This window comes from Heptranchias perlo, chromosome 3, assembly GCF_035084215.1.
Source record: "Heptranchias perlo isolate sHepPer1 chromosome 3, sHepPer1.hap1, whole genome shotgun sequence".
Taxonomy (NCBI): Eukaryota; Metazoa; Chordata; class Chondrichthyes; order Hexanchiformes; family Hexanchidae; genus Heptranchias; species Heptranchias perlo.
This window is the reverse complement of record NC_090327.1, coordinates 86,301,873-86,322,248: the sequence shown is the minus strand read 5'-3', so window position 1 is coordinate 86,322,248 and position 20,376 is coordinate 86,301,873. Positions and strand designations below refer to the sequence as shown.

At 45.8% G+C, this 20,376-nt stretch overlaps 3 non-coding genes across 3 annotated transcripts; all 3 read right to left on the bottom strand.

The window, feature by feature from the left end:
- Nucleotides 1–982: 982 nt before the first annotated feature.
- Nucleotides 983–1,097, bottom strand: LOC137320311 (U5 spliceosomal RNA). The gene has a single exon (XR_010962470.1). It is a non-coding gene; the product is annotated as a U5 spliceosomal RNA (small nuclear RNA).
- A 5,507-nt stretch (nucleotides 1,098–6,604) lies between these two features.
- Nucleotides 6,605–6,718, bottom strand: LOC137320342 (U5 spliceosomal RNA). The gene has a single exon (XR_010962498.1). It is a non-coding gene; the product is annotated as a U5 spliceosomal RNA (small nuclear RNA).
- Nucleotides 6,719–17,760: 11,042 nt separating this feature from the next.
- LOC137320320 (U5 spliceosomal RNA) lies at nucleotides 17,761–17,874 on the bottom strand. The gene has a single exon (XR_010962478.1). It is a non-coding gene; the product is annotated as a U5 spliceosomal RNA (small nuclear RNA).
- Between the last annotated feature and the right edge of the window lie 2,502 nt (nucleotides 17,875–20,376).

Sequence of the window (20,376 nt, the reverse complement as noted above, 5' to 3'; positions counted from 1 at the left end):
CCTACCTGACCCCCCTAATGCTCTTCCCGGCCCCCGGGATTTTTCACGGCCCCCCCGCATGATCTGTGTTCCAACCTTCTGATCTTCATCCTGGCTCCCCAATCTTCTTCCCGGCCCCCGACCTTCTTCCCAGCCCCCGACCTTCCTCCTTGGCCCCACCGATATTCTTCCTGGCCCCCAACCTTCTTACCTGGCCCCTCAACCTTCTTCCACGGCCCCCCCGATTTTCCTCCCGTCCCTCCGATCTTCATTCACAATGAGTGAAATACAGGCACTTTAAAAACAAAAAATATCTTAAGAAACAATAAATTCAACCACAACAACAACTTACATTTATATAGTGCCTTTAACTTAGTAAAACGTCTCGAGGGGCTTCGCAGGAGCGTAAACAGACAATAATAGACACCAAGTCAAAGAAGGAGACATTCGGACAAGTGACCAAAAGCTTGGTCAAAGAGGTAAGTTTAAAGGAGCGCCTTAAAAGAGGAGAGAGTTGAAGAGGTTTATGGAGAGAATTCCAGAGCGCAAAAGGCCAGAGTTGGAGCAACGCAGAGTTCCCGGAGGATTGTATATTTGGAGGAAGTTATGGTGATAGGGAGGGGGGCAAGACCATGGAACACGAGGATGAGAATTTAATGTCATCTTCAAACTCCACCTCAGCATCACCACACTCTACTTTCATAACTCCTCCAGCCTCACATCTCATCCTGCACTGTGACTCCAATCTCTGTGCATCACCCCTCTCCCTCTGCCCCACCACTGGCACATGAGCCCTACTAAAGTCAGTTTTACAGCACAGAGGCCACCACCCAGCCCATCTCGGCCAGTTATTTGAAACACGCAACAGCTAATCCCCAAAATTTAAATATTTAACAGATTACAATTTCAGAGAGTATCCAATACCCAAGCACTTGGCAACCTAACTAATGAACCTAAAGACACATCTACAACTAAAGATAAATCTTTCTTTCAGCAATAAATCAGCCCCACAAAAGCAGGGCATCAAAAAATTATATAAAAACTCCAAATGCTCCTCTCCACGGAAATCTTTAGTAAAAGGCGAAAGATTTATACGATCTGAAGAGAAAGCAGAGTAATCTAAAGACTCAACCTCAGCTCCTTGCTCCTAAGCGATGACATACCCCTTTAACATTGTACTGAGATGCTAGCACTGAGATCCAGAGAAAACATATTACCAAAGATCAACACAGCAAGTGGAAAAGTAATGACAATCTTCAATCTCCGTGAAAGCTACGGTCAAACCTGAAGTTTATTTTGCTTTTTTGCAAAGTACCATGTAGAACATTATGGGTATGTAAATGAGCTATGAGCTTTGTGGAGGCTGGGTTGACAGTGACGTGTGCAATTCTTACTTGGGTCGAAGTTTACTTCATATGTTTATACTGTCTCTGTGTTTGAACTTTCAGATGAGAAATTTTAATCAGCAATTTCTGCTCGTGAACAAACTGTATTTTGGTTCATACAGGAAGCCATTGATTTAATGAGAGCAGAGACAGAGCTCAGAGCCGTGCATGGAAAGGAGTCAATTGAGGGATCCACTCCAAAATCTAGTATCCATTTCATTGTGCTCAAATGTTTATACTGAAATTTATATTTGGCCATAGAAACTAAACTTGTTGATGTATCTGTGGTGTTAATTTTAACTGTTGATCCATTCAATATCTGTATTCCACTTTCATTTACGGAATTTATTTGGAAATAACCAAAAGCAAGAAATGAAGGCGCGTTTATTCTTTTGGGGTGAAATAAAGCAAACCAAAATATAAAAAATACTTCAAACGTACATGTTTCCAACATTCACAATTCACTATCTGGGCTTGGGTATAGGGGGCAAAATTTCAAAATTTCCAGATGACACAAATCTTGGAAATGTGGTAAACAGCGTGAGGATAGTAGCAGACTTCAGGAGAGAAAGGGTAGAGAGTGGTTAGACACCCAAGGGGCAATGGGAGTATAGAGCATGGTAGGAGGCTGGGAAATGGTGCGAGGTGTGATGTTTGATCAGGGTTAGAGGTCGGGAGAAGGGGAGCATAGTAACAGGCCGGAGGAGAGCTCTAGGAGCTGGTGGGGGAGGGGGGTAGTCTCTTTTTTATTTCAAAAAAATACATTGAAATCAATGTTGAGTCCAGCAGGTTGTAACGTGCCTAATCGAAAGATGAGGTGCTGTTCGTTGAGCTTCATTGGAATAGTGTAAGAGGCCGATGACAGAGAGGTCAGAGTGGCAGTAGCACTGGGAATTAAAATGGCAAGCAACCGGCAGGTCAGGGTCAGTTCCTAATATAACTGAAAAAGTTCTTCGTATTGGTTTTGATATTCCTTGCGAGTTTCTTTTCATACTCTCTTTTTGTAGCCCTTACTATCTGTTTTGTGACCCTTTGTTGATCTTCGTATCTTTCCCATTCGCCAGGATCTGTGCCATTTTTTGCCTTTTTGTTTGCCCTTTCCTTATGTCTTATCCACAGCAAAAGAAAAAGAAGTCCCGGAAATCAGGGGAACTGACGGCCAAAGGTGGAACCAGCAGCAACAGGTGCTTAGAGCCACCAACGGACGACAGTGGCTGCTCCTCAGCTGACGAGAAAGGAAAAGGGGAGAGTCCCACCTACCCTCAAAGGAATAGGCAAAACACAACTGAAACCAGTGACACAGACAGCAGGCTCCAGTTCCAGGAATTTGGCAGCTCCAGGGCATCAGGAGCAGCAATGAGCCCAGCACACCCCAACTCCAGGACGCCGGGAGAAGCGACATGGAGAGCGAAGTCCCCCAACTCCGGGCAACAGGGCGAAGCGACATGGAGAACAATGTCCCCCATCTCTGGGCAACCAGGAGCAGCACAACAGTCGCGGAGAACGAACAACCGGCAAAGGCCGAGGAACCGAACCTGGTCATGGATCTCACAGACGCACCACCCCACGAGGCCCCGTCGACAACCCCCGAGTGCGGACACTCCTCCAATGGAGGACAGGCCTCATTCCTCAGCCCTAGGTCTGTCCAGAAGTTCGTGCACACCACACAAATGCAGAATCAGGACCAATGGATGGAAATGGAGAGTAATGTCGAACCCGGACTAATGTAATTATAGGACCTTAATGTTTGTCCTTTTAGTATTTTTAAAATGGCTTTAAAATTTGCATCCATAAACATGCATTGTGTTAAATCGACTACGCAATGCGCTGCGACCCTGAACTACCTGTCCAGGGTCAAGAGGGACCTGCTGTTCTTGCAGGAATGTGGAATCCCGCACCTCAGCAACTATCGGCAGTGGTCATGCATGTGGACCCCAAGCGTGGATCCGATCGGGCAGTTCCCCAAACAGACAGTCGATGCCATTTGGCAGAACGTCTCGTCGCCAGAACTGACCAACAGGCACCAGTAGCTTGGGTGGTGGTGAGAAGGGCCCTCCCAGTGTGGTCTTTCCAAAACAAACGGAATCACAGCGCCAGCGCGAGCCGCCCTCGAGGCTGCGGCAGGGTCGAGAGCGTCATCCACGTCTTCATGGATTGCCCCTTCGCGCAGAAGGTGTGGAGTGAGATGCATTGGTATCTGTCCCGGTTCATCCCAAACAGCTTGGTAACACACGACGCTGCGTTCTACGGGTTGTTCCCCGAAACACATACAGAGACAGATATCAACTGCTGCTGGAAGACCATCAACTCCGTGAAGGAGACCCTTTGGTCCACCCGAAACCTGTTGGTCTTCCAGCTGAAGGAGCTGCCCAAGAACAAGTGTTGCCGATTGGCACACTCCAAGGTCCAGGAGTACATGCTGCGGGATGCACTGAAGCATGGTGAGGCCTACACAAAGGCTGTATGGGGAAAGGCCACCGTGTAAGGCCACCCCACCTTGTATTGTACAGAATGTATTATAAGATATGTACTCTGTTTTGAATTGTAATGATGGGATCGGAGGTTGTATGATCCATATTGTATTATTTTGAATTGTAATTGCGCATTTACATTGAACTGTGTGTATCCTTAAATTTCATGAAATAAGGTATATTTTGAAATTTAAAAAAAGAATTTAATGTGATACAAAACCCCAGTTTATACCCTTAAGGGGCAAGAGCTCTACTTGCCAAAAAAAAGGTATGGACAATAAAAGAGGTAAGGGACAACATAAAACTAAAAGAAAAAGCATACAAAAATGAAAAAAAAAGCACAGATCCTGGTGACTGGGAGAGATATAAAGAACATCAAAGGGTGACAAAACAGACAGTAAGAGCTACAAAAAGGGAGAATGAAAAGAAACTTGCAAGGGATATCAAAATCAACACAAAGAATTTTTACAATTATATTAGGAAAAAGAGGGTGGTCAAGAGCAATGTGGGCCCCTCAAAAACTGATAATGGTGATATTGTAAATGAAAATAAGGAAATGGTGGACATGTTAAGTAATTATTTTGCGTCAGTATTTACAATAGAGGAAGAGGATAGCATGCCACATACCCCAAGGAAACTAATTTTTAAACAGGGATGGGGACTCACCATAATTAACGTAAGCAAATTGACAGGAATGAAGAAAATAATGACACTAAAGAGTGACAAATCCCAAGGACCAGGTGCTTTCCATCCCAGGATTGTAAAGGAAGTAGGTGAGAACATTGCAGATGCCCGAACTATAATCTTCCAAAGTCCTCTTGATTCAGGTACTGTTCCTTTAGATTGGAAAATTGCATGTTACTCCTCTATTTAAGAAAGGTGAGAGAGGGAAACCAAGGAATTATGGACCAGTTAGCCTAACATCTGTTGTCGGGAAATTACTAGAGTCTATAATTAAGGATAGAGTGATTTAACAACTTGAAAAATTTCAGCTGATCAGACAGAGCCAGCATGGATTTGTGAAGGGTGGGTCATGCCTGACGAACCTGATTCAATTTTTTGAAGAGGTGACTAAAGTAGTGGACAGGGGAATGTCTATGGATGTTGTTTATGTGGACTTCCAGAAGGCATTTGATAAAGTCCCTCATAAGAGACTGATAGCTAAAGTTGAAGCTCGTTGAATTGAGGATAAATTGTTGACCCGATTAGGAAATTGGTTGAGGGGCAGGAAACAGAGAGTTGGGAAAATTGGCAGGTACTCAAATTGGCAGGATGTGACTAGTGTTGTCCCACTGGGATCTGTGTTGGGACCTCAACTATGCACTGTATTTATCAATGACTTAGATAGAGCCAGCACTTAAAGCCAGCCACTTAAAGCCAGCAGACCGATACTTAAAAGGGCATTTTACCTCATTGAGATACTTGAGGTACTTAATAGATCATGTATTACAACATTAAAATGAATTTAACGTTACCTGTTCGGGTTTCTCATCACTTCCGAATCACACGTAAGCTGAAAGCAGGAGAGAAGGGCCGGATCCATGAGGTGAGTGCCTTTATTGCACTGTTTGTGGGCCCGGAGGAGCAGGAATGCTTCATCCAAGCCCAACAAGCTCACCTGGAACCCCGTGATCAAACGAGCCCCCCTCTCCCCGATACTAGACAACCCCCACGCCCCACCCCCACACCATTGTGGACCCCCACCGACCTCAGACTCTTCACCCAACCTCCAGCGGCCTCAGGTCTCCAAGTCCCAGCCCCCCAATCTCCTCCCCGGCCCCCTGACCTCCTACCTGACCGCCCAAATGTTCTTCCCGGCCTCCGGGATTTTACCCAGCCCCCCGTATGATCTCTTTTCCAACCTTCCGATCTTCATCCTGACTCCCCAATCTTCTTTCCAGCCCCCGACCTTCTTCCCGACCCACGACCTTCCTCCTTGGCCCCATCAATATTCTTCCTGGCCCCCCAACCTTCTTCCACGGCCCACCGATTTTCCTCCCGTCCCTCCGATCTTCATTCACAATGAGTGAAATACAGGCACTTTTAAAACAAATAATATCTTAACAAACAATAAATTCAACCACAACAACAACTTACATTTATATAGTGCCTTTAACTTAGGAAAACGTCTCTATGGGCTTCGCAGGAGCGTAAACAGACAATAATAGACACCGAGTCAAAGAAGGAGACAATTGGACAAGTGACCAAAAGCTTGGTCAAAGAGGTAAGTTTAAAGGAGCACCTTAAAAGAGGAGAGAGTTGAAGTGGTTTATGGAGAGAATTCCAGAGCGCAAAAGGCCAGAGTTGGAGCAACGCAGAGTTCCCGGAGGATTGTATATTTGGAGGAAGTTATGGTGATAGGGAGTGGGCGAGGATGAGAATTTAATGTCATCTTCAAACTCCACCTCAGCATCACCACACTCGACTTTCATAACTCCTCCAGCCTCACATCTCATCCTGCACTGTGACTCCAATCTCTGTGAATCACCCCTCTCCCTCTGCCCCACCATTCGTGCATCAGCCCTACTAAAATCAGTTTTACAGCACAGGAGGCCGCCACCCAGCCCATCTACGCCAATTATTTGAGACACGCACGACTTAGTCCCAAAAATGTAAATATATAACATATTGCACTTCCAGAATTTATCCAAAACCCAAGCACTTGCCAGCCTGAGTAATGAACCTTTGGCCACCTCATCACAATAACAATCAGGGCACACCTGCTACATATTCACAACTAAAGATAAATCTTTCTTTTAGCAATAACTCAGCCCTACAAAAGCAAGGCATCAAAAAATTATTTAAAACTCCAAACACTCCTCTCCACGGAAATCTTTAGTAAAAGGCGAAAGATTTATACGATCTGAAGAGAAAACAGAGTAATGTCAGGACTCAACCTTAGCTCATTGCTCCGAAGCGATGACATACCTCTTTAACATTGTACTAAGACGCTAGAACTAAGATCCAGAGAAAACATATTACCACAGATCAACACAGCAAGTGGAAAAGTAATGACAATCTTCAATCTCCGTGAAAGCTACAGTCAAACCTGAAGTTTATTTTGCCTTTTTGCAAAGTACTATGTAGAACATTATGGGTATGTAAATGAGCTCTGAGCTTTGTGGAGGCTGGGTTTACAGTGACGTGTACAATAAAAGGTGTCGCTGTGGGAACCCGTATGGGTCCTAGTTATGCCTGCCTTTTTGTGGGATATGTGGAACATTCCTTGTTCCAGTCCTGCTCAGGTCCCCTCCCTCACCTCTTTTTCCGATACATTGATGACTGTATCGGAGCAGCTACATGCTTTTACCCCGAACTGGAAAATTTCATCAACTATGCTTCCAATTTCCACCCTTCCCTCGCCTTCACATGGTCCATCTCTGACTCTTCCCTTGCCTTCCTCAACTTCCTTATCTCCATTTCTGGGGTTAGACTGTCAACCAATATCTATTATAAGCCCACCGACTCCCACAGCTACCTTCATTACACTTCCTCCCAACCCGCTTCCTGTAAGGATTATATTCCCATCTCCAAGCTTCTCTGTCTCTGTCACATCTGTTCTGACGATGCCACCTTCCACACCAGTGCTTCCGATACATCTTCCTTTTTCCTCAACTGAGGAATCCCCTCCACTGTAGTTGACAGGGTCCTCGACCGTGTCCGTCCTATTCCCCGCACTTCGGCCCTCACCCCTTCCCCTCCCTCCCAGACCATGATAGGGACCAATTATACTCACCTTCCTCCCCACCAGCCTCCACGTTCAACATATCATCCTCCACCATTTCCGTCATTTCCATCGCGATCCCACCATCAAATACATCTTCCCCTCCCCTCTCCTTTCAGCATTCCAAAGGGATCGCTCCCTGTGCGACACCCTGGTCCACTCTTCCAACACCCGCTCTCCTCCCCATGGCACCTTCCCGTGCCAGCGCAGGAGATGCACGACCTGCCTTTCACCTCTTCCATTCCCACCGCCCAGGGCCCCAAACACTCCTTCCAGGTGAAACAGCGATTTACTTGTCCTTCTTTCAATTCAGGAAACTGTATTCGCTGCTCACACTGCAGTCTCACCTGGAGTACTGCGTACAGTTCTGGTGCCCTTATTTAAGGAAGGACATACTTACACTGGAGGCAGTTCAGAGAAGGTTCACTAGGTTGATTCCGGGTATGGAAGGGTTGTCTTATGAGGAAAGATTGTACAGGTTGGGTCGATACTCATTGGAGTTTAGAAGAATGAGAGGAGATCTTGTTGAAACATACAAGATTCTGAGGGGACTCGATAGGGTAGATGCTGAGAGGATGTTACCCCTCATGGGGGAATCTAAAACGAGGGGGCATAGTCTCAGAATAAGGGGTCGCCAATTTAAGACGGAAATGAGGAGGAATTTCTTCTCCCAGAGGGTCATGAATCTTTGGAATTCTTACCCCAAAAAGCTGTGGAGGCTGAGTCATTGAATACATTAAAGGCTGAGTTAGACAGATTTTTGATCAGCAAGGGATATGGGGAAAGGGCGGGAAAGTGGAGTTGAGGTAAAAATCAGATCAGCCATGATCTCATTAAATGGCGGAGCAGGCTCGAGGGGTTGAATGGCCTACTCCTGCTCCAATCTCTTATGGTCTTATGGTCTTATAGTCTCTTCCACATTGAGGAGACCAAACCCAGACTGGGTGATCGCTTTGCTAAACACCTCCGCTCAGTCTGCAAGTGTGACCCTGACCTGCTGGTCGCTTGCCATTTTAATTCCCCGTCCCACTCCCACTCTGACCTCTCTGTCCTCGGCCTCTTACACTGTTCCATTGAAGCTCAACCTAAGCTCGAGGAACAGCACCTCATCTTTCGTTTAGGCACTTTACAACCTTCTGGACTCAACACTGATTTCAATAATTTCAGACCATAACCACTGCTCCCATTTTTTTGGACAGCAAGTGCTGGTCATGGTTCTGATGTTTCCATTTACAGCTCCTCGAGACCCATCTTTGTTTCTTTACTTGTCCCATTACCACCCTCCTTGTCTTGCATCATCATCCCTTTGTCATTTAATCACTCCTGCCCTCCACCTTATCAGAGACCTTCCCTTTTGTTCTTTCCTCCTCTCCCACCCCGCTCCCCCCCACTTTCCCTGGCTCTGTACTTGCTTAAAAACTGTTTAATCTTCAGCTTCTTCCAGTTCTGACGAAGGGTCATTGTCCTGAAACGTTAACTCCCTTTCTTTCTCCACAGATGCACCCTGACTTGTTGAATATTTCCAGCATTTTCTGTTTTTATTTATGTACAATTCTTACTTGGGTACAAGTTTACGTCGTATGCTTATTCTCTGTATGTGCTCCCCGGCACCCTGATCTCTTCTCCAGGTCCCCGACTCGAACAAAACCCTTCATAATTTTGAACACCTCTATTAAATCCCCTCTTAACCTTCTCTGTTCTCTCAACACGACTGAAGTTCCTTATCCCTGGTACTATTCTAGTAAATCAATGCTCCCTCTCCAAGGCCTTGACATCCCTCCGAAACTGTGGTGCCCACAATTGGATACAATAATCCAGCTGAGGCCTAACCAGTTATTTATAAAGGTTTAGCATAACTTCTTTGTCTCTATTTATAAAGCCCAGGATCCCGTATGCTTCTACAACAACTTTATCAACTTTTCCTGCCACCTTCAAAGATTTGTGTATTTGAAGCCACAGATCTCTCTGTTCCTGCACCCGCTTTAAAATTGTACATTTACTTTATATTACCTCTTCTCATTCTTCCTTCCAAAATGCATCACTTCACACTTCTCTGCGTTCAATTTCATATCCCATGTGTCTTCCCATTTCACCAGTCTGTTTATGTCCTCCTGCAGTCTGCAGCTATCCTCCTCACTGTTTACTACATTTCCAACTTTACATGAGGTTTCCGCCCCTGCAACAGCACTGAAATGGCCCTTATCAAAGTCACATATGACATCCCATGTGGCTGTAACTGTAGTAAACTATCCCACCTCATCTTTCTCGAACTGTCTGCAGCCTTTGACACGGTTGACCACACCATCCTCCTCCAACGTAATTTAAAAGGGGCAACTCAGCTAAGGCAAGTCATGGCAGCAGACCTCGCACCCGTGATATGCTCCTCCTGCAAGATGTGGGAAGTCATGGACACTACCAGTGTCCCTGCCGACCATGTGTGCGGGAAGTGTGTCCACCTGCAGCTACTGACCGATCGTATCTCGGAGCTGGAGCTGCGGGTGGACTCACTGTGGAGCATCCGCGATGCAGAGAAACTCGTGGATAGCACGTTTAGCGAGTTGGTCACACCGCAGGTAAAGGGTATACAGGCAGGAAGTGAATGGGTGACCACCAGGAAGAGTAAGAGATGCAGGCAGGTAGTGCAGGGGTCCCCTGTGGCCATCCCCCTCTCAAACAGATATGCCACTTTGGATGCTGTTGGGGGGGATGACTTATCAGGGGAAGGCAGCAGCAGCCAACTTCCTGGCACCACGGGTAGCTCTGCTGCACAGGCTGGGAGGAAAAAGAGTGGCAGAGCTATAGTGATAGGGGACTCAATTGTAAGGGGAATAGACAGGCGTTTCTGCGGCCGCAACCGAGACTCCAGGATGGTGTGTTGCCTCCCTGGTGCAAGGATCAAGGATGTCTCGGAGCGGCTACAGAACATTTTGGAGGGGGAGGGCGAACAGCCAGCTGTCGTGGTGCACATAGGCACCAACGATATAGGTAAAAAAGGGGATGAGGTCCTAAAAGCAGAATATAGGGAGTTAGGAGGTAAATTAAAAAATAGGACCTCAAAGGTAGTAATCTCAGGATTGCTGCCAGTGCCACGTGCTAGTCAGAGTAGAAATAGGAGGATATTTCAAATGAATACGTGGCTAGAGGAATGGTGCAAGGGGGAGGGATTCAAATTCCTGGGACACTGGAAACGGTTCTGGGGGAGGTGGGACCAGTACAAACCGGACGGTCTGCACCTGGGCAGGGCCGGGACCGCTGTCCTAGGAGGAGTGTTTGCTAGTGCTGTTGGGGAGGGTTTAAACTAAAGTGGCAGGGGGTTGGGAACCTGAGCAGGGAGAGAGAGGAAAGCGTAACAGGAAGGGACAGAAGGTATGGAGTAATAGGTAAAGTGTTAAAAAAGGAAAAAGCAGGAACTAAGCGTCACAAAACAGATTTGAAAGTTCTTTATCTGAATGCACGTAGCATTCGTAATAAAATGGACGAGTTAACGGCACAAATAACTACGTATGGGTATGATCTTGTGGCCATTACAGAAACATGGCTGCAGGGTGACAACGACTGGGAATTAAATATGCCAGGGTATTTAACAATCAGGAAGGACAGGCAGGAAGGAAGGGGAGGTGGGGTGGCTATGTTAATAAAGGAAGGAATCACTGTAATACAGAGAAATGATATTGGGACAAAGCATCAAGATAATGAAACAGTTTGGGTGGAGATAAGGAATAATAAGGGAAAAAAAACATTAGTGGGCGTAGTATATAGGCCTCCTAATAGTTGCAACTCTGCTGGAAGAAGTATTAATCAGGAGATAGTCGGGGCATGTAATAAGGGAACAGCCATAATTATGGGGGATTTTAATTATCATATTAACTGGACAAATCAAATTGGGCAGAGCAGCCTTGAGGACGAGTTCATTGAGTGCATCAGGGATGGATTTCTTGAGCAGTATGTAACTGATCCTACAAGGGGGCAGGCAACCTTGGACCTGGTCCTGTGTAATGAGTCAGGATTAATTAATAATGTCCTAGTTAAGGATCCCCTTGGAACGAGCGACCACAACATGGTTGAATTCCATATCCAATTAGAGGGTGAGAAGGTTGATTCTCAAACAAGCGTACTGAGCTTGAATAAAGGAGACTATGATGGTATGAGAGCGGAATTGATTAAAGTGGACTGGGAAAATAGATTAAAGGGTAAGACGGTACATGAGCAGTGGTGTTCATTTAGGGAGTTATTTTACAACTTTCAAAATAAATATATTCCACTGAGGAAAAAAGGGTGTAAAAGAAATGACAGCCACCCGTGGCTAAGTAAAGAAATCAAGGATAGTATCCGACTAAAAACAAGGACATATAAGGTAGCCAAACTTAGTGGGAGGATAGAAGATTGGGAATTCTTCAAAAGACAGCAAAAAGTAACTAAAGGATTGATTAAGAAAGGGAAGTTAGATTATGAAAAGAAATTAGCAAAAAATATAAAAACAGATAGCAAGAGTTTCTATAGTTATATAAAAAGAAAAAGGGTGGCTAAGGCAAACATAGGTCCCTTAGAGGATGAGACCGGGAAATTAATGGTGGGAAACATGGAGATGGCAAAAATGCTGAACAAATATTTTGTTTCAGTCTTTACAGTAGAGGACACTAAGAATATCCCAACACTGGACAAACAGGGGACTCTCGGGGGGGAGGAGCTAAATACGATTAAAATCACTCAAGAGATGGTACTCAGTAAAATAATGGGACTCAAGGCGGATAAATCCCCTGGACCTGATGGCTTCCATCCTAGGGTCTTGAGGGAAGTGGCAGTAGGGATTGTGGATGCTTTGGTGATAGTTTTCCAAAATTCCCTGGACTCAGGAGAGGTCCCGGCAGATTGGAAAACTGCTAATGTAACACCGTTATTTAAAAAGGGTAGTAGGCAGAAGGCTGGAAATTATAGGCCAGTTAGCTTAACATCTGTGGTGGGTAAAATTTTGGAGTCTATTATTAAGGAGACAGTAACGGAACATTTAGATAAGCATAATTTAATAAGACAAAGTCAGCATGGCTTTATGAAGGGGAAGTCATGTCTGACAAATTTGCTTGAGTTCTTCGAGGATATAACGTATAGGGTGGATAAAGGGGAACCAGTGGACGTAGTGTATTTAGACTTCCAGAAGGCATTCGACAAGGTGCCACATAAAAGATTATTACTTAAGATAAAAAATCACGGGATTGGGGGTAATATTCTGGCATGGGTGGAGGATTGGTTATCAAACAGGAAGCAGAGAGTTGGGATAAATGGTTCATTTTCGGACTGGCAACCAGTAACCAGTGGTGTTCCACAGGGGTCGGTGCTGGGTCCCCAACTCTTTACAATCTATATTAACGATTTGGAGGAGGGGACCGAGTGCAACATATCAAAATTTGCAGATGATACAAAGATGGGAGGGAAAGTAGAGAGTGAGGAGGACATAAAAAACCTGCAAGGGGATATAGACAGGCTGGGTGAGTGGGCGGAGATTTGGCAGATGCAATATAATATTGGAAAATGTGAGGTTATGCACTTTGGCAGGAAAAATCAGAGAGCAAGTTATTTTCTTAATGGCGAGAGACTGGAAAGTACTGCAGTACAAAGGGATCTGGGGGTCCTAGTGCAAGAAAATCAAAAAGTTGGTATGCAGGTGCAGCAGGTGATCAAGAAAGCCAACGGAATGTTGGCTTTTATTGCTCGGGGGATAGAATATAAAAACAAGGAGGTATTGCTGCAGTTATATAAGGTATTGGTGAGACCGCACCTGGAATACTGCATACAGTTTTGGTCTCCATACTTAAGAAAAGACATACTTGCTCTCGAGGCAGTACAAAGAAGGTTCACTCGGTTAATCCCGGGGATGAGGGGGCGGACATATGAGGAGAGGTTGAGTAGATTGGGACTCTACTCATTGGAGTTCAGAAGAATGAGAGGCGATCTTATTGAAACATATAAGATTGTGAAGGGTCTTGATCGGGTGGATGCAGTAAGGATGTTCCCAAAGATGGGTGAAACTAGAACTAGGGGGCATAATCTTAGAATAAGGGGCTGCTCTTTCAAAACTGAGATGAGGAGAAACTTCTTCACTCAGAGGGTGGTAGGTCTGTGGAATTTGCTGCCCCAGGAAGCTGTGGAAGCTACATCATTAGATAAATTTAAAACAGAAATAGACAGTTTCCTAGAAGTAAAGGGAATTAGGGGTTATGGGGAGCGGGCAGGAAATTGGACATGAAGCTGAGTTCGGATCGGTCAATGCCCTGTGGGTGGCGGAGAGGGCCCAGGGGCTATGTGGCCGGGTCCTGCTCCGACTTCTTGTGTTCTTTAGATTTGTGGTTGGGATCAGATCAGCCATGATCTTATTGAATGGCGGAGCAGGCTCGAGGGGCCGATTGGCCTACTCCTGCTCCAATTTCTTATGTTCTTATGTTCTTAACGCCTCTCCTCCATCGGCCATCTGGGTTCAACTGCCCTTGCCTGATTCCATTCCTATCTATCCAGTCATTGCCAGAGAATCACCTGCTATGGCTTCTCCTCACACTCGCACACCGTTACCTCTGGAGTCCCCCAAGGATCTATCCTTGTCCCCCTCCTATTTCTCATCTACATGCTGCCTCGCAGCAACATCATCCGAAAACATGTCTGGTTCCACATGTACGTTGACAACAACCAGCTCTACCACACCACCACCTCGCTCTACGCCCCCCCACTGCCTTTGATTTGTCACGTTGCTTGTCCAACATCCAGATGAGCAAAAATTTCCTCCAACTAAATGGAATCATAGAATCATAGAAAATTTACGCATAGAAGGAGGCCATTCAGCCCATCGTGCCCGCACCGGATGAGGAACGAGCCACCCAGCCTAATCCCACTTTCCCACATTTGGTCCGTAGCCCTGCAGGTCACAGCTCTTCAGGTGCACATCCAGGTATTTTTTAAATGAGTTGAGGGTTTCTGCCTCTACCACCCTCTCAGGCAGTGAGTTCCAAACTCCCACCACCCTCCGGGTGAAAATTTGTTTCCTCATTTCTGCTCTAATCCTTCTACCAATCATTTTAAATCGATGCCCCCTGGTTATTGACCCCTCCCGTAAGGGAAATAGGTCCTTCCTAGCCACTTTATCTAGGCCTCTCATAATTTTGTATACCTCAATCAAATCACCCCTCAGCCTCCTCTGTTCCAAGGAAAACAATCCCAGCCTATCCAATCTGTCATCATAGCTAAAATTCTCCAGTCCTGGCAAAATCCTCGTAAATCTCCTCTGCACCCTCTGTCGTGCAATTACATCCTTCCTGTAATGTGGTAACCAGAACTGTGCGCAGTACTCAAGCTGTGGCCTAACTAATGTTTTATACAGTTCCAGCATAACATCCCTGCTTTTATAATGTATAATGTATGCCTCAGCTAATAAAGGAAAGCGTTCCATATGCCTTCTTAACACCTTATCTACCTGTCCCGCTACCTTCAGGGATCTGTGGACATGCACTCCAAGGTCCCTCACTTCGTCTACACCTGTCAGTATCCTCCCATTTATTGTGTAATCCCTTGCCTTGTTTGCTCTCCCCAAATGCTTGACCTCACACTTCTCCAGGTTGAACTCCATTTGCCACTTTTCTGCCCATCTGACCAGTCCATTGATATCTTTCTGCAGTCTACAGCTTTCCTCCTCACTATCAACCACACGGCCTATCTTTATGTCATCCGCAAATTTCTTAATCATGACCCCTACGTTTAAGTCCAAATTGTTACCATATACCACAAAAAGCAAAGCAACTAGTATTGAGCCTAAATATTAGCAAGACCGAAGCCATTGTCGTCGGTTCCCGCCACAAACTCCGTTCCCTAGCCATCAACTCTGTCCCTCTCCCTGGCCACAGTTTCAGGCTGAATCAGACCGTTCGCAACCTTCATGTTCTATTTGACTCTTAGATGAGCTTCCAACCCCATATCCGCTCCATCGCCAAGACCGCCTACTTCCACCTACGTAACATCGCCCGTCTCCTCCGCTACCTCACCGCATTCGCTGCTGAAACCCTCATGCATGCGTTTGTTACCTCCGGACTTGACTATTCCAATGTTCTCCTGGCCAGCCTCCCATATTCCACCCTCCGTAAACTGGAGCTCATTCAAAACTCTGCTGCCTGTATCGTAACTCGCACCAAGTCCCCTTCACCCATCACCCCTGTGCTCGCTGACCTAAAATGGCTCCCAGTCCGGCAAGGCCTCGATTTTAAAATTCTCATTCTTCTTTTCAAATCCTTCCTTGCCCTCGTCCTTCCTTATCTCTGTAACCTCCTCCAATCCTACGACTTTCCAAGACCTTTGCGCTCCTCCATCTCTAGCCGCTTGCACATCCCCAATTTTAATCGCTCCACCATTGGTGACCATGCCTTCAGCTGCCTCGGCAGTAAGCTCTGGAATTCTCTCCCTGGACCTCTCCGCCTCTTTCTCCTCCTTTAATACACTCCTTAAAACCTACCTCTTTGACCAAGCTTTGTCTTAACATCCCCTTATGTGACTCGGTGTCAAATTTTGTTTGATAACGCTCCTGTGAAGGGCCTTGGGACAACAACTTACATTTTTATAGCACCTTTGACATAATAAAACGTCCCTATGGGCTTACAGGAGTGTAAACAGACAAAAATTAACACCAAGTCAAAGAAGGAGACATTAGGACAAGTGACCAAAAGCTTATTCAAAGCGATAGGTTCTAAGGAACGCCATAAAGGAGAAGGGAGGTGGAGAGCTTTATGGAGGAAATTCCAGAATTTACGGCCTAGATGGCTGAGGCATGGCCAGCAATGGTGGGCGCAGAAAGTGATGGATGCAAAAAGGCCAGAGTTGGAGCAGAGCAGAGTTCTCGGAGGGTTTTATGGCTGGAGGAAGTTATGGTGATAGGGAGGGGGGCAATGTATGGAGTGATTCAAAGATGAGGATGAGAATTTAATGTCATCTTCAAAATCCACCTCAGCCTCACCACCTTTTACAACTCCTCCAGCCTCACATCTCATCCTGCACTATGACTCCAACCTCTGTGCATCACCCCCCTCCCTCTGCCCCACCAATAGTACATGAGCCCTACTAAAGTCAGTTTTACAGCACAGGAGGCTGCCACCCAGCCCATCTGTGCCAGTTATTTGAAACACGTACTGCCTAATCCTAAAAATGTAAATATTTCACACATTGCACTTCCACAGTTTATCCAAAATACAAGCACTTGCTGCCTGACTAATACACATGATGTGGAGATGCCGGTGTTGGACTGGGGTGTACAAATGTAAGGAATCTTACAACACCAGGTTATAGTCCAACAGTTTTATTTGAAAATCACAAGCTTTCGGAGGCTTTCTCCTTCATCAGGTGAGTGTCGGGTTCCTTGAAAATTACTGCATATATAGTCACAGAACAATGCCTTGTGATTACAGATAATCTTTCCAACTGCCCGTTATCAAGGCCATCAAATGAATTGAATAGTGTTCAGACAGAGAAACATTAGATACCAGACTACTGAATATACAAACGGCCAGAACCAAAGACAGAGAGGGAGAGAGAGAGAGAAACATCCGAAAGGAAGAGAAAGAGAGAGAATGACCAGTTGTATTAAAAACAGATAACTTTTTTTTTCCGCTGGGGGGGTTACGTGCAGCGCGACATGAACCCAAGATCCCCGTTGAGGCCGTCCTCATGGGTGCGGAACTTGGCGATCAATTTCTGCTTGACGATTTTGCGCGTAACACCACCAGCGGAAAAAAAGTTATCTGTTTTTAATACAACTGGTCATTCTCTCTCTTTCTCTTCCTTTCAGATGTTTCTCTCTCTCCCTCTCTGTCTTTGGTTCTGGCTGTTTGTATATTCAGTAGTCTGGTATCTCATGTTTCTCTGTCTGAACACTATTCAATTCATATGATGGCCTTGATAACAGGCAGTTGGAAAGATTATCTGTAATCACCAGGCATTGTTCTGTGACTATCTTATGCAGCAATTTTCAAGGAACCCGACACTCACCTGACGAAGGAGAAAGCCTCCGAAAGCTTGTGATTTTCAAAAAAAACTGTTGGACTATAACCTGGTGCTGTAAGATTCCTTACATGACTAATACACATAAGGCCACCTCATCACAACAAATACAATTCTACCAAGATACACCTATGCCATATACACAACTAAAGATAAATCTTTCTTTCAGTAATAAATGAGCCCCACAAAAGCAGGGCATCAAAAAATTAGTTAAAACTCCAAATGCTCCTCTCCACGGAAATCTTTAGTAAAAGGCGAAAGATTTATACGATTTGAAGAGAAACCAGAGTGATGTAAAGATGTAACCACAGCCAATTGCTCCCAAGCGATGACATACCTCTTTAACATTGTACTGAGATGCTAGACCTACCATCCAGAGAAAACATATTATCACAGAGCAACACAGCAAGTGGAAAAGTAACGACAATCTTCAATCTCCGTGAAAATTACAGTCAAACCTGAAGCTTGCTTTGAAAGTACCATGTCGAACATTATGGGTATGTAAATGAGCTCTGAGCTTTGTGGAGGCTGGGTTTACAGTGACGTGTGCAATTCTCACTTGGGTACAAGTTTGGTTTATATGTTTATTCTCTCTCTGTGTTTGAACTTTCAGATGAGAAATTTTAATCAGCAGTTTCCGTTAGTGAACAAACCGTATTTTGGTTCATACAAGAAGCCATTGATTTAATGAGAGCAGAGACAGAGCTCAGAGCCGTGGATGGAAAGGAGGCAACTGAGGGATTCACTCCAAAATCTAGTATCCATTTCACTGCGCTCAAATTTTTAAACTTAAATGTATATTTGACATAGAAACTAGACTTGTTGATGTATCTGTGGTGTTAATTTTAACTGTTGATCCATTCAACATTGACACGATGGGCCGAAGGGCCTCTATCCGTGCTGTATAACTCTATAACATCTGTATTCCACTTTCATTTACGGAATATATTTGAAAACGACAAAAAGCAAGAAATGAAGGCGTGTTTATTCTTTTGGGGTGAAATAAAGCAAACCAAAATATTAAAAATACTTCAAACGTACATGTTTACAACAGTCACAATTCACTATCTGGGCTTGGGTATAGGGGGCAAAATTTCAAAATTTCCAGATGACACAAATCTTGAAATGTGGTAAACAGCATGAGGATAGTAGCAGACTTCAGGAGAGAAAGGGTAGAGAGTGGTTAGACACCCAAGGGGCAATGGGAGTATAGAGCATGGTAGGAGGCTGGGAAATGGTGTTAGGTGCGATGTTTGATCAGGGTTAGAGGCCGGGAGAAGGGGAGCATAGTAACAGGCCGGAGGACAGCTCTAGAGGATGGTGGGGGATGGGGGTAGTCTCTTTTTTATTTCAAAAAAATACATCTTTCTGCTACAATATGCCCTAGAATCAACAAGGGGTCAGGCCACATTAGATTTAATAATGAGAAATGAGCCAGATTTTGTCAACATCCTTATGGTGCGTGAACATTTATCTAATAGTGATCACAAAAAACGCTCCGCTCCGGCTGATCAACGTGTACGCCCCGGCTCTGAAGAGCGAGTGGCTGGCCGTCTTCCAGCAGCTCCCACTGCTGCTGGCGACGTCCAAGCCGGTCATTCTCGGCGGTGACTTCAACTGCATCATCGGTGCGGCTGGACGATACGGCAGAGCCAACAACAAACTGGACACAACGTCCAAACTCCTGATGGAAGCGGTGAAAGACGCCAAGCTGTGCGACGTCTTCAGCAACCCTGCAGATGGAGCGGCGCGTCAATACACCTGGTCCAGACCAGATGGGTCCGTCCGTTCCAGGATAGACTTCCTGTTTGTGTCCCGGAAGCTCAAGGTCAGATCCATCAAGGTCACACCGGTGTTCTTCTCTGACCAATGCCTCCTCCTGGCCGACTGTCACCTACAGGACGATCAGAGAGTGGGCAGGGGGACATGGAAGCTGAACGTGAAACTGTTGACCCCGGGAAACATTGAGGAACTGAAGAGGGATTACAAAGGTTGGAGAACCGTAAAGCCCCTCTTTGATTCCCCAGTGCACTGGTGGGAAGCCATCAAGGCGATCATCAAGAGGTTCTTCATCCTCAAAGGTGTTCAGAAGGCGAGAGAGAGGCAGAGGGAAACGTCCCGACTCCAGAAAAGCATGCAGAATCTTCTCCTGCTGCAGTCGATGGGGATCGATGTCGGGGAGGAACTCAGAGAGGTGAAGGACCAGCAAGCTTCGCTCTTTACCTCCGAGGCCTCCAAGATCATTTTCCGGTCCAGAGTCCGCTCCGTGGAGCAGGACGAGACTTGCTTGCGTTTCTTCTTCCAAAAGGTGCACAGAGAGAGCTCTGTGATCAGCAGCCTGAAGGAAGAGGACGGCTCGGTCACGTCCTCGCAGCCCGACATACTGAGGATCTGCAAATCCTTTTATGCCGGACTCTACGACGCGAAGCCCACAGACAGCGCGGCCTCCCAGTCCTTCTTGTCGTCTATCACGGAGGTTCTAGACGACAGCAAGCAGGAGAGTCTGGATCACCCGCTAACTCTGGACGAACTGACAAAGGCCGTCCGTTCCTTCGAGAAGAGTAAGACTCCCGGAAGCGACGGCTTACCGGTGGAGTTGTACTCAGCTCTGTGGGACTGGATAGGCCCAGAACTGCTGGAAGTGTACGGGGGTATGCTCCTGGCAGGCAGCATGTCAGACGCCATGAGGAAAGGCATCATCACCCTCATCTACAAGCGGAAGGGGGAGAGGGAAGAAATCAAAAATTGGCGACCCATCTCACTACTTAACGTGGACTACAAAAGTCTGTCCAAG